Below are 11,565 nucleotides of genomic sequence, written 5' to 3' on the forward strand. Positions count from 1 at the left end.
TGAGAGGGGGAGAGACAGGGAGAGAAAGAGCAAGGGAGAGAGAGAGAGAGAGAGAGAGAGAGAGAGAGAGAAAATGAAAAAGCAAACAACCAGGTCCAGGACTCCAACTGTGGGAGGCCAGCACCTTAACCACCATGCCATTGCCAGTCTCAGCTGAAATCTTGACTGCAACTTCTTAAGAAAGCCTGAGCCAGAACCAACAAGCAAAGCCAATCTTGCATCCCTGAAACTACTAGATACTTTCTACTTTCCATTACCTGCAGAAGCCTCCCTAATGATTTAGTTGTTTTATTTTTCATTGCCAGAGAGAGTTAGTACATCTCCCCAGGGGTCTGGTCACAACTCAATCCTTTTTACTCTATTTCTACATCTCCTTGGAATTCAGGATATGTATATACATATGCCCAGCATATTTTTCAAGCTGCTAGGGTCAGGATTTGAACTGTAGTTGGCCACTTGGGATCTGGCTTCCCGTGCACAGGGCTTAACCACTGTGTTACAGGGCTTGACCAGTGTGCTGCCAGGCTGCCTATAGTTATTTATTTATTTATTTATTTTTCTTGGAGAGGTTTTTGCTATAGGGCGCGTGCGCTCGCTAGACAGACAGAGAGAAACATAGAGACAGAAAGCGAGAAATCACCCCCCAGGGGGGATGGTCACGCCGCAATCCCTTCTCCTCCATTCTCCTCTCGGGATCTTGGGCACGCACGCACACGCGCCTGGCATGAGTTTTAAGACACCGGGTCCGGGACGCGAACCACGGTCGACTATGTGGGAGTCCAGCGACATAGCCATTACGCTAACTGCTGGTTCCCTTGCCTATAGTTATTTTAATTTGCTTACATATTACACCCAAGGACATGGTCTGACAGCCACAACTCCTATGAGAAGTTGCCCTGCTTTGAGCTGTTGACGGGGCAGCCATAGACAGCAATATCTTCTATCACAGAATCCGGTCCTCCTGCACCCATAGTGACTGGACTAGGGTGGACACCTAGCCCACGGAAAACTACCTAAAGGCTGACTAGTGGCAAGTGAAATGGCCTGGGGCAAAACGATGGGCTGGGTCAATTAAATTCCATCTGTCAAAAATATAAACTAGGAAACAGCAAGAGAATGACATGCTGCACTGAGGATAGGAAAAGGTTTTTATGGAGGGAAGAAAGGTCAAAAAAGGCCATAATGGGCCACAGGCAAGCCAAAGTAGTAAGAGAGCAGAAACTCAGGCAGCAGCAGTATGGCAAAGACCAGGCATCTACCGAGTGTGCAAAGACTGGGTGGCAGGAGGACGGAGTAACGTAGACCTGGGGCGAGGGGCTTACACTGGAACTGTGAGTGCTGTCTCTATAACCATCCTGGGTTTAGGACCACCCTACAGACCCAGGCTCCCCAAGGCCCAGATTTACTGTGGTGACTAGTATTTGATTCCTGTAAGATTCCATCTTGCTCATCAATTCCTGGTAACATCCACCCCATCTTCGAGTCATCTTGAGGGAGCTCTTTTCCTAGCAACTAAATGAAGTTAATTAAAGCTGACACAACTGATGTAAAATGTAAAAAACAAAACGGTGTGGTTACTGTATTCCAAGAATCATAAGGGTTTTCTAAAACAAAACACATATACACAGAGACTCCATGAATTCTGACTGTTAAGCAACAAAATCACTTCTGATAGCAAAGACTGCTTATATTTCCTGGTACCAAGGCACAGGCAGTGAGCTGTACATGAGCCGTGACTGAGAACTAACCAACTTGTTTTCCAGTTTTTAAGAGACTGCTCCTAACTGTGCCAAAGACATGCTAATCACTCCGGAGTAATACAAGGATAACTTTGAATGTACACAGGTCCTAAGCTCGGTGTGGAGGGTAACTGGCATACAGTTAGAGAACAGGCTTGTGAACCCCTCAACGTCAGTGGTGATGGACATGATGCAGCCTCGTGAAAGGCTGCACTGTGTTAGGGGCTGGACAGTGGCATAGCAGTAATGCAATGCTCTGTGAGACTGATCCATGTGGAAAGGTTCTGGGTTCACATCCAGAGACCTTCCTGAGTATGCTGGGTGCATGTATGCCCATGATCCAAGGCTGGATCTGGATCATGGCATGGAGACCTCGCTAGGTGTCCCCAGCCTCCCTTTATATCTCTGTCTCTTTCACTCACAGAATGAAGAAGTAAATGAAATCGTTTTTTAAAAAAAGAAAAAGACAGACAGAAAGAAGGGCTACATTTTGTTAAATGGTGTCCACTAAGTGGTCTTTGACCTGCCCAAACACTGCTCTCACCACCAGAACAGAGAGGCACAGTATTAAGTCAAGAGATGTAGATTAAAAACAAAGGGTTATGGATACAATCCCAGCTCTGCAACTTTAAGACAAACTGCTTGGACAAGCAGAGCCATGCTTAGACCACCTATAAAATAAAAGGGATGGACTAACAGCTCTTTGAGGTCCACCCCAATTCTAAAATTATAAATATGTATGATTCAAAGAGTCTCAAATACTTGTGCTCTGCTGGCCAGTCAGCCATCTCTTTACCTTACACGTAAGTAACCATATAACCACATTCCGTCTAAACAGCCCCAAACAAACGGAAGTCAGGACACATGTTCTGGCTACAGGACAGATTTCTTTAAAATGAGAATCACGACATACACTACTTTATGTACAGATCTGAGCACATGGCTACTAGGCATATTTTTTTCTTCTAAAAGGTCCTGAACAGGGACACATGTTCTGGCTACAGGACAGATTTCTTTAAAATGAGAATCACGACATACACTACTTTATGTACAGACCTGGGCACATGGCTACTAGGCATTTTTTTTCTTCTAAAAGGCCCTGAACAGGTGACTAAAAATAAAAGGGACTTCTTCGTATGGCTCATTGCTTTCTTTCTTTTAAAAGTGTATATTTTTTTTGGAGAGGTTTTTGCTACAGGGCGCGTGCAGTCACCAGACAGACAGAGAGAGACAGAGAGACAGAAAGCAAGAAATCACCCCCCAGGGGGGATGGTCACGCCGCAATCCCTTTTCCTCTATTCTCCTCTTGGGATCTTGGGCATGCATGCACACGCGCCCGGCGTGAGTTTTAAGCCACCGGGTCTAGGACGCCAACCGCGGTCGACTACATGAGAGTCCAGCGACATAGCCATTACGCTAATTGCTGGTTCCTTAGAAGTGTATTTTGAGAGACAAAGAGAAAGAAACAGAGAGAAGCTCCCTCAACAAGGTTTCATGCTGTGATATTCCCAGCCAGATCAGAGGCATGCATGAGCTTGGTATATATAGGCTGACCCGAATACCTAGCCCTGATCTTCCCTATGGCCTCCAGCACTGCAGATCACTGTGTTACTGCTGCACCACTGCAGGTGGGCCTGTGCGGCTCATTTCTTATCTCATTTGCAGTTGAAATTTAAGGCCAAGTGTATAAAGACTGACATAGCTCTGACTTTTGCCCCTTTCCTCCCTTCCTACTTTTTAAAATGATGCCCAAAACCTCAGGCTTGGTTAGCTTCTTTTAGGGTTTCCTATAAACCACCAGCAGTCACACCACCTTCACTTTGTACTCCACTGAAACTCTGCACAAAGTATTTGCATTTCCCCCAAGTTGTGCCTTGCGTTAAGCCCTAAACCTGCTGCCTGCTGTAGGGGAGGTAGGTGCATCAAGTCCTGGACGGCCTCAGTGAGATAGATGGCTAACTGGTCAACAAGTCACCCATGTAATCATTGCCACGCTTGTCACTCCTAATGGAACAACAGACAATGTTTTAAAGCTTCTAACATTCTACCACTGCATTGTGAGAGGATTGGAGACTTTGCAATCTATTTCCCTCTGAGGATCAATGCATTTTAGAGAGATCTATTAGTTCCCAGATGGCACAGAAAGCCTAAATGCAGGAGGGAGGTTTGCACTGCATTTTAATATCTCTGAAACAGGGTACTAAGTAGATTTTTTTTTTTCTAAAGCCCTCTAAAACCATTTTAGAACACTTCCTGAAATCCCTGTCAGAATGCTCTCCTTGGCCCCCTTCATCTGGCAGCCTACACACGATCACATTCCCACAGTGGCATCTTTCTCTGGGAGTGATGTACCTGGGCATCAGGACCTGCAGAGACCTCAGTGGCACCCCACCAGGCCTCAGGACACCCTAAGAAGAGTCAACACAGCTGGTTCTGCCAGTTAAGTGGACAATGATTTTGGGCAAGTCACTGGATCTTTCTGTACCCATTTCCTCATCTATATATAAAAGAAAAAGAACACTTGGCACTGAAAATAAATTAACTGATTAAAAAGCTCTAAAAGCATTCTTAAGCTCCATCTGTGTGTTTCAACCGACCACTTGCCCTGGCAGAATCACTTGACGGACATGCTGAGGATGCAGCACGGTGGCCCCCCCCCCCCCCCTGCCACTCTGAGCTCTGCCACTGAGCTCTGCCACACGTGTCACTCTCAAGGCAACAACACTCCATGTTTTAAAGCTTCTAGCCTTCAACCACAATGTTGAGAGACGATTGGAGACTTTGCCATCAATTTCCCTTTGCTCTGCTGCAAGGCTGTCATTTTGAAAGGTATTCTGCTTCAATTTCCCTGTCTTTGAGAGTACCAAGCCCCCCCTTTTTTTTTCTTTTTTTTTTTTTTTTTTTGAGAGATTTTCACTGTAGGGCACGTGCGCTCGCCAGACAGACAGAGACAGAGAGACAGAAAGCGAGAAATCACCCCCCAGGGGGGATGGTCACGCCGCAATCCCTTCTCCTCCATTCTCCTCTCGGGATCTTGGGCATGCACGCACACGCGCCCGGCGTGAGTTTTAAGCCACCGGGTCCGGGACACGAACCGCGGTCGACTACGTGGGAGTCCAGCGACATAGCCATTACGCTAACTGCTGGTTCCCAGTACCAAGCCCTTTTGAAAGAAACGAGGTGAAGGGCCTGTCTTCTCATTGTGCATGTAACAGCGCTTAGTTCTTGGCCACGTCTCCCTTACTGAGAGTTTCTTTATGAAGGGCCAGATGGTGTTGCAGTGGTCAGCCAACTGGAATCATATACGAAGACCCTGGAGCATGTCCTGGGGCCTTCCTTTCCACAATGGGCCTGCACACATGCCTGTGACCTGGGCTGGCTGAGATTAGTGGTTGATCAGGGCATGAGGGCCCTCCTGGGGTCCTGTTAGTCTCTTTCCTTCCCTCCCTCCTTTTCTCTTTTTCTCATGGAGAAAATAAACTTGAAAAAAGTTTCTTTATAGGAAATTCTATTCTTTTTTAAAATAATTTTTTCATTTAACTTTATTATGATCATTATTATTTTAATTTGACCAGAGAGAGACGGAGGGGTGGGTGAGTGAGAAAGCAAGCAGCCAGGTCTGGAACTTGAACCGCAGATGGCCATGTGGGAATCCAGTGCCCCTAACCACTGTGCCACATGCAGGCCCCAGGAAACTCTATTCTTTACTCTTAGTGTTGAGATTCCTTTAAGAACTTAGCCCAAATGCCAGCCTATCCACAATGCATACCCTCCCCTTTCCCCTGGCCAAAAGCTACTACTCAGTGCTCAGTTTTAGCAGCACCCCCCTCTTCCTCATCTCTGGCTCTCACACTCTGCCTCACACGCACACATGTGCACACTCACACATGCACACATGTACAGACACACTTCCGCTGTTTGTTGTCATCTCCCTTGGTTCCTATATCAAGTAACTCAAAATCATCCCACTGTGCTGAAAGGAGACTGTGGTGAGAAAAGGCCCATGTACTGGCATCCTGATGTGTGTGCTCTTGTCAGAAGTCGAATTCTTTAATTTCACGTTTGCCCAACAGAGTATGAAGACAAATTCACCTCCAACACCTTAGTGGGGACTTTGAGGTTTCTCACAACTTCTTTCTATTTTAATTCCTCATCATATCCTCGCTAAATCCTTCACATTCTTTACAAATGAATGAACATCTCATCAGTAGTCTTGCTCACTACTTCCCGAGAAAATAGAGGTCATAAAATGTGAACACACACTCCCTCTTCTATTCTTCCCCTGCCCAGAGAACCCACTCCAACTCCCTTGGTGTGTAATGTAAGCCTCCTCAGATCCAGCCTCTCAGTCTAACTCATCTGCTGCCAAGACTGACCCCGTGCTCCAAAGTGCACCTACGCTTGCCATTCCCAGACTCACACAACATGGCCCCAACTCCTTGGCTTTACTTATGGGGTTTTCTCAGTCTGGAATACGTTCTGCTTTCCTCTTCAAATAACACCCAGCATCTCCTAAAAGCCTTTCCCACCCTGAAGCCCATGGCGAGCCTTGCCACAAAGCACGAGCAGCACCTCACCACGCCACCACCTCCAGCAACTGCGGTGATTCTCCCTCCACGCCAGCAGAATGTGTCCCACGCCACCACCTCCAGCAACTGCGGTGATTCCCCCTCCACGCCAGCAGAATGTGTCCCACGCCACCACCTCCAGCAACTGCGGTGATCCCCCCTCCACGCCAGCAGAATGCATCTGCCTCATTACAGCACGCTCCTGCCCTGCCATGGATGAGATCTGTCTTCAGATCTGTCATCTGGTCCTGCCACTGGGGGAGAGGTGTCTGAGCAGCACAGGCACGTGGTGTTAAATTTCTTCTCATATAGGGCAGTTATTATGGATTGGAATTTGTTGAAATAAATGAAAAGTTCTATACTCTGACCATATTTTTAAAACCTCGACGTCCTTTGTTTCTTTCAGATAGCTTTTCTTCTGTATAATTTTAAAATTTCACATCTTTCTTAATGTTTTAATTAAAGTCTCTCAAGTCCTCTTGGAAACAGATAATGTCCATTTTAATTGCCTTTTATTGGCTTATAGCTTTGGACTTCTCATTGTGCTATTATCCAGTCTGAGGAAAAGGTCTTATAATTGCTTAAAACTGATCAGCTTTAAAATGTATTTTACACGTTAAGAGGGGAAAACGCTCCTTTATGACACACAGAATGAGCTAGGAGATGTGAGTGTCAAGGACACCATTGCTGTACTGTAATACTCTCCTGTACAAAGTAAGTACAGATTCGGGTCGGCTTTAGCTCAAGCGGTTACTTCCTCAGTCTGGAGTTCCCATCCGCAAAGTAAGTACAGATATGGAGGAGGGGACTAATTATTGGGTCATAGGAAAAGTCATGATGTATTTTTTCTCGGTCATAGGAAAAGTCATGATGCATTTTTTCTCATTTTTCTATGCAAAATGCATTGTGACTTTTCCAACAACCCAGTAGACATATGTAGAATGGTTTGCTACTAGTTATTTTTCTGATAATAACAAACAGTATGGCAAGTACTTCCAGGTATCTCTCAAAGTCCATTCTGCTCTGATTGCTTAGTCTTAGATATTCAGGGCTGGCCTTGAGCACGGTGCTAGTACAGTGCAGAGGAAGCCAGATCCCACATGGCCAATTGGGGTGTGAGTCCCTGGGTGTAACACTGGGTCTGCAAGCACATGTCCAGGATCCTGAGGGGATGAAGAATTGCAGGGAAAGGACGTGGGCATAACTGCACCTCTTTGGGGCATGTTTTCTGTCTTTCTCTCTCTCTGTCTCTGTCTCTCTTTCATGCACATGCCCTCTGGCATTACATTTTTTTTTTTTTTTTAGAGGGAGGCACATTGCTTGTAAAAGACTACATTCTCCAGGTTCCCTTGCAGCTAGTGTAGCCATATTTCATATCACCAGGTTCTGGCAATGAGATACAATCCTTACTGTTGGTTGCAAGGAATCTTAATATGTGAGATGACACTTCTTCCCTTCTGCCCAACCTGTTCTCTGGAATAGCATCTCACATTACGAGAATTAGAGTAAACCGTAGGAACGGTGGAGGAATAAGCTAGAAGGAGCCTGGGTACCTGATACTTTCTGGATCTACTTTATAACCCTAGAATGCCTGCCTTCGGCTATTTGCGTTGTGAGAGAATAACGAACTCTTTTATTTAAGCAACTGCGATTGGGGGCTTTTGTCTTATTTGAAGCCAAGACTTTTATAAATGTAATGACTTCATTTATTTAATTTTTTACATTTTCTAAATTTGCATTTAATCACTGTACATCTTTTCAGTGTACAAAATAGTTTTTCCCAGTAGGAATTCCGTGCATGTCCATCAAGTCAAAGATATTACCATATATATTATCATGTACAGATAACTTACTTTTCATTCATGTGTCTGTTAATTTTTTTATTTTTGAAGCCAAGTCTTTTAATCTTAACTGATATAGATATTAGGGTCTTATGAAGGTAGACAAGAGAAAGTTGGGAATGTGTTTTTATCTCCATGTTTTTTAATTTTTTACCAGGAGAGAAAAGTCAATTACAAAGCGGCTTGGGTTAAAGAACTGTATCTCATTGGCAAAGGAGACAGAGTGAGGGGAATGCCAGAGCTAATTAAGAGAGCTTAGCAGACAGCAATGCCCATGACACGGCCACTCTAAAACTTAAGTGACAGATTGAAAAGAAGGGGAAGTCTTCATATCAGGTCACACTATAGCATTCTTGGAAACTGAAGCATTGCTGTTACAGGCAGAGCCCAGAAAGTCCCTGCCTAAAAGAAAATATTGGAAACATGCTGTAAATTGGCCTAAGAAGTAAATACAGGAATGAGATTTTATTTATTTATTTATTTTTTGAGTTTTTGCTACAGGGCATGTGCGCTTGCCAGAAAGAGGCAGAGAGATAGAAAGCGAGAAATCACCCCCCAGGCAGGATGGCCACACTGCAATCCCTTCTCCTCCATTCTCCTCTCAGGATCCTGCGCACGCATGTACATGTGCATGGCATGAGTTTCAGCCACCAGGCCCGGGACTCGAACCGTGGTCTACTACATGGGGAGTCCAGCGACATAGCCATTACGCCAACTGCTGGTCCCCAGGAATGAGATTTTGTTAAAACACTTGTTACAAAAGATCGGACACCATGGCGGAGGCGGTGGGTAGGGGGGAAGAGTGGCAGCAGTGGGAAGAAAAGCTTGAAATAGACAGTTGCTACCAGAAAATCTCAGAAAGCTGCAGCTACTAGGCTATGGCGACAGAAAGCGGAGTCCAGCCCCCCAAAGCAGCTGCTTTCCTCCAGGCTTCAGCACTTTGGAGATGAAGACAAACAGCGGGGGCCAGCAGGTGGCATGGGGGTTGGGGCGCTAGACTCCCACATGGCCGACTGTGATTCAAGTCCTGGACCTGGTGGCTCACTTTCTCACTTTTCCTCTCTCTCTCTCTCTCTATCTCTCTGGTCAAATTAAAAATAATAATAATCATACATGAAATTAAATAAATAATATTTTTTAAAAAAAGAACAACCACAACATTTGATGTTCACATGGTGAAAACAGCAGTAGTGAGAAGGAAAATTTGGCAGCTAAAAAAAAAAAACAACTTAAAAAAAGAGAGCGGCTCTTGGTGAAAAGATTCCACCAAAGCCTATACCCAAGACCACTGACACTCCGTGAGTGCCCAATGAAACCACGGTAGACCCTAATGACGAAGAGGCTGATATGATGAAGCTACAGGTGAATTTGTAGCTCGAACAGGTGGACTTCTGCCACGCTTCTCATCAGAACATCAGACTGACCTCCTGGGAGAACAGCAAGACTCTGAACAGCTCTCTCCAGTTACAGCAAACTCACATGTTTATTACAGAAGGGGACTGGCTCTGAAAAAAATGATTTCACATTGCATCTTGAGCAATTTCACAGATCTGATCGTGATTAATGAAGACCGTAAAACACCAAATGGACTTATTTTGAGTCCCTTGCCAAATGGCCCAACTGCACATTTTAAAATGAGCAGGGTTCGTCTTTGTAACAAAATGAAGAGAAGAGGCAAGGACTCCACAGAGCGTACAGCCTAAATACTACTGAGTAATTTTACAGCATGGCTAGGTCCTTCAGTTGGATGTATGTTTGCATCTCTCTTCCCCTGGGGTCCTCAATTTATCGGCTGGCAGGCGGTCAGAGTCCACAGTCAGCCGGATTATATTTTCTTCATATTTCACAGATACATATTTAAGAGTGAAAAGAAAGTGGGAATTCTGGAACTTGGATCACAGTTTACCTTAAAATTAAGATCGCTTCAAAAAGGAACTTTTGATTCTAAAAATGGAGAGTATGAATGTGTCCCTAATCCCAGGAAATGGATACTAGTGGAAAAAAATTCCATTTACAAAGTACTAAGGAAATAATATTGGATTTTGCTGAACAGACCTATCTTGTGTGACAATACTCTCATCAAAATGGCATTACTGATTTCATAAACTTTCCATATGTGGACAAATTATCAAGTGCCAAGAATTATTTATGTATATTTATGTAGCAAATACCAGTAAAATTCATTTTGGTAAGGGGAAAAAAACCCCAAACACTTGTACATGCCCTTTGTTTTACAAATGTGCTTCATTTTATGTTTTAATATGAGCATTTATAAGTTTTTTTTAAAAAATCTGTTTGTGAAATATTCTTCTACTTACCTAACTGTACAGCCATATACTGTATTATTATTATTATTATCAGAGGGCACCTGCACTTACCAGGTAGGGGGTGGAGGTGGAGGGGGGGGAAACAGACAGAGAGAGAGAGAGAAAGCACCCCACTGGGGCACAGTCATGCCACAATCCCTTTCCTCCCCTTCTCATCAGAACGTTGGGCACATGTGCCCAGCATGTCTCTCAAGCTGCTGGTGGTGGGATTTAAACCATGGTCAGCCATGTAGGATCTGGCTCCCAATGCATAGCTCTTAAACACCACAGGACAGGGCCAGCCCTTCATGTACCGATTTTTAATTTTTCACTTACATTTCCAGGGAAATTCTTTTTCTGATGCTTTTCTACTTATTAAAAGACCCAAATAGTTCCCTAGTAAGAGCTATAAGAATTGCAGGAAAAGTGCCAAGAAGGGGATAATTAGCCTCCAGGTATATGGTTTTGAGCCTCTAAATCTACTAAGTAGTGGTATCCATGAATCAGGTCAGCTTTAACCCAGAAAAGACAGCCCCTGTCTTCTAGCAGTTTTTGGCTAACACTTTTCTCCTTCGTCTAGTTTTTCTTTATCTCTTTGGAATTACTATTTTGCATGCTTCCCCAAATGCAAATGTGCTGGAAGAATCCTGCCCCTGGCTGTTCATGTAGTCTCCAGTCAAGTCTCGCATCCAGCATTACTTGAGGACACTGATCCCATCTTCACCTGCACACCCTTTGCCCAAAGCTGGGTTGTTCTGTGTTCTTCCTTGAGGAACTTGAATCCTGCAGCCTGTGATTCCCTGCCCACCTGTCTGAGAGCAGCCCTGGAAACTGCCCCACAGCTGCTCGGTTCAGTCCTCAGACACCTCGCACACTGAGAGTGAGTCTCGAAGTCTTCCCAGCCTACTTTCACCTGACCTGCCCAGTGTCCTGTCCCACAACTTTCATTATGGAAACTGTCATCACTTATTTCACTGGGCCCTGCTGCCCCTGTTTCTGCATTTTAGTTCACAGTCCTCAGCCCAACTCTGAAGCCAACACGACACATTTTCTCCTTTTATTTTTTTTTCCTTAAAAAAAAAAATGGTATGGCAGCATATCCCAATTCTTT

General features: G+C 44.7%; 1 protein-coding gene and 1 pseudogene across 1 annotated transcript in view; one reads left to right on the forward strand and one right to left on the reverse strand.

Annotated features, from left to right (window-relative positions):
* The window catches only part of KALRN (kalirin RhoGEF kinase), a 681,131-nt gene that overhangs the window by 188,546 nt on the left and 481,020 nt on the right, over positions 1–11,565 (reverse strand).
* LOC102485610 (ribosome production factor 1-like) lies at positions 1,183–10,216 on the forward strand (annotated as a pseudogene).

This window comes from Tupaia chinensis, unplaced genomic scaffold, assembly GCF_000334495.1.
Source record: "Tupaia chinensis unplaced genomic scaffold, TupChi_1.0 Scaffold000415_1, whole genome shotgun sequence".
NCBI classification, from domain to species: Eukaryota; Metazoa; Chordata; class Mammalia; order Scandentia; family Tupaiidae; genus Tupaia; species Tupaia belangeri.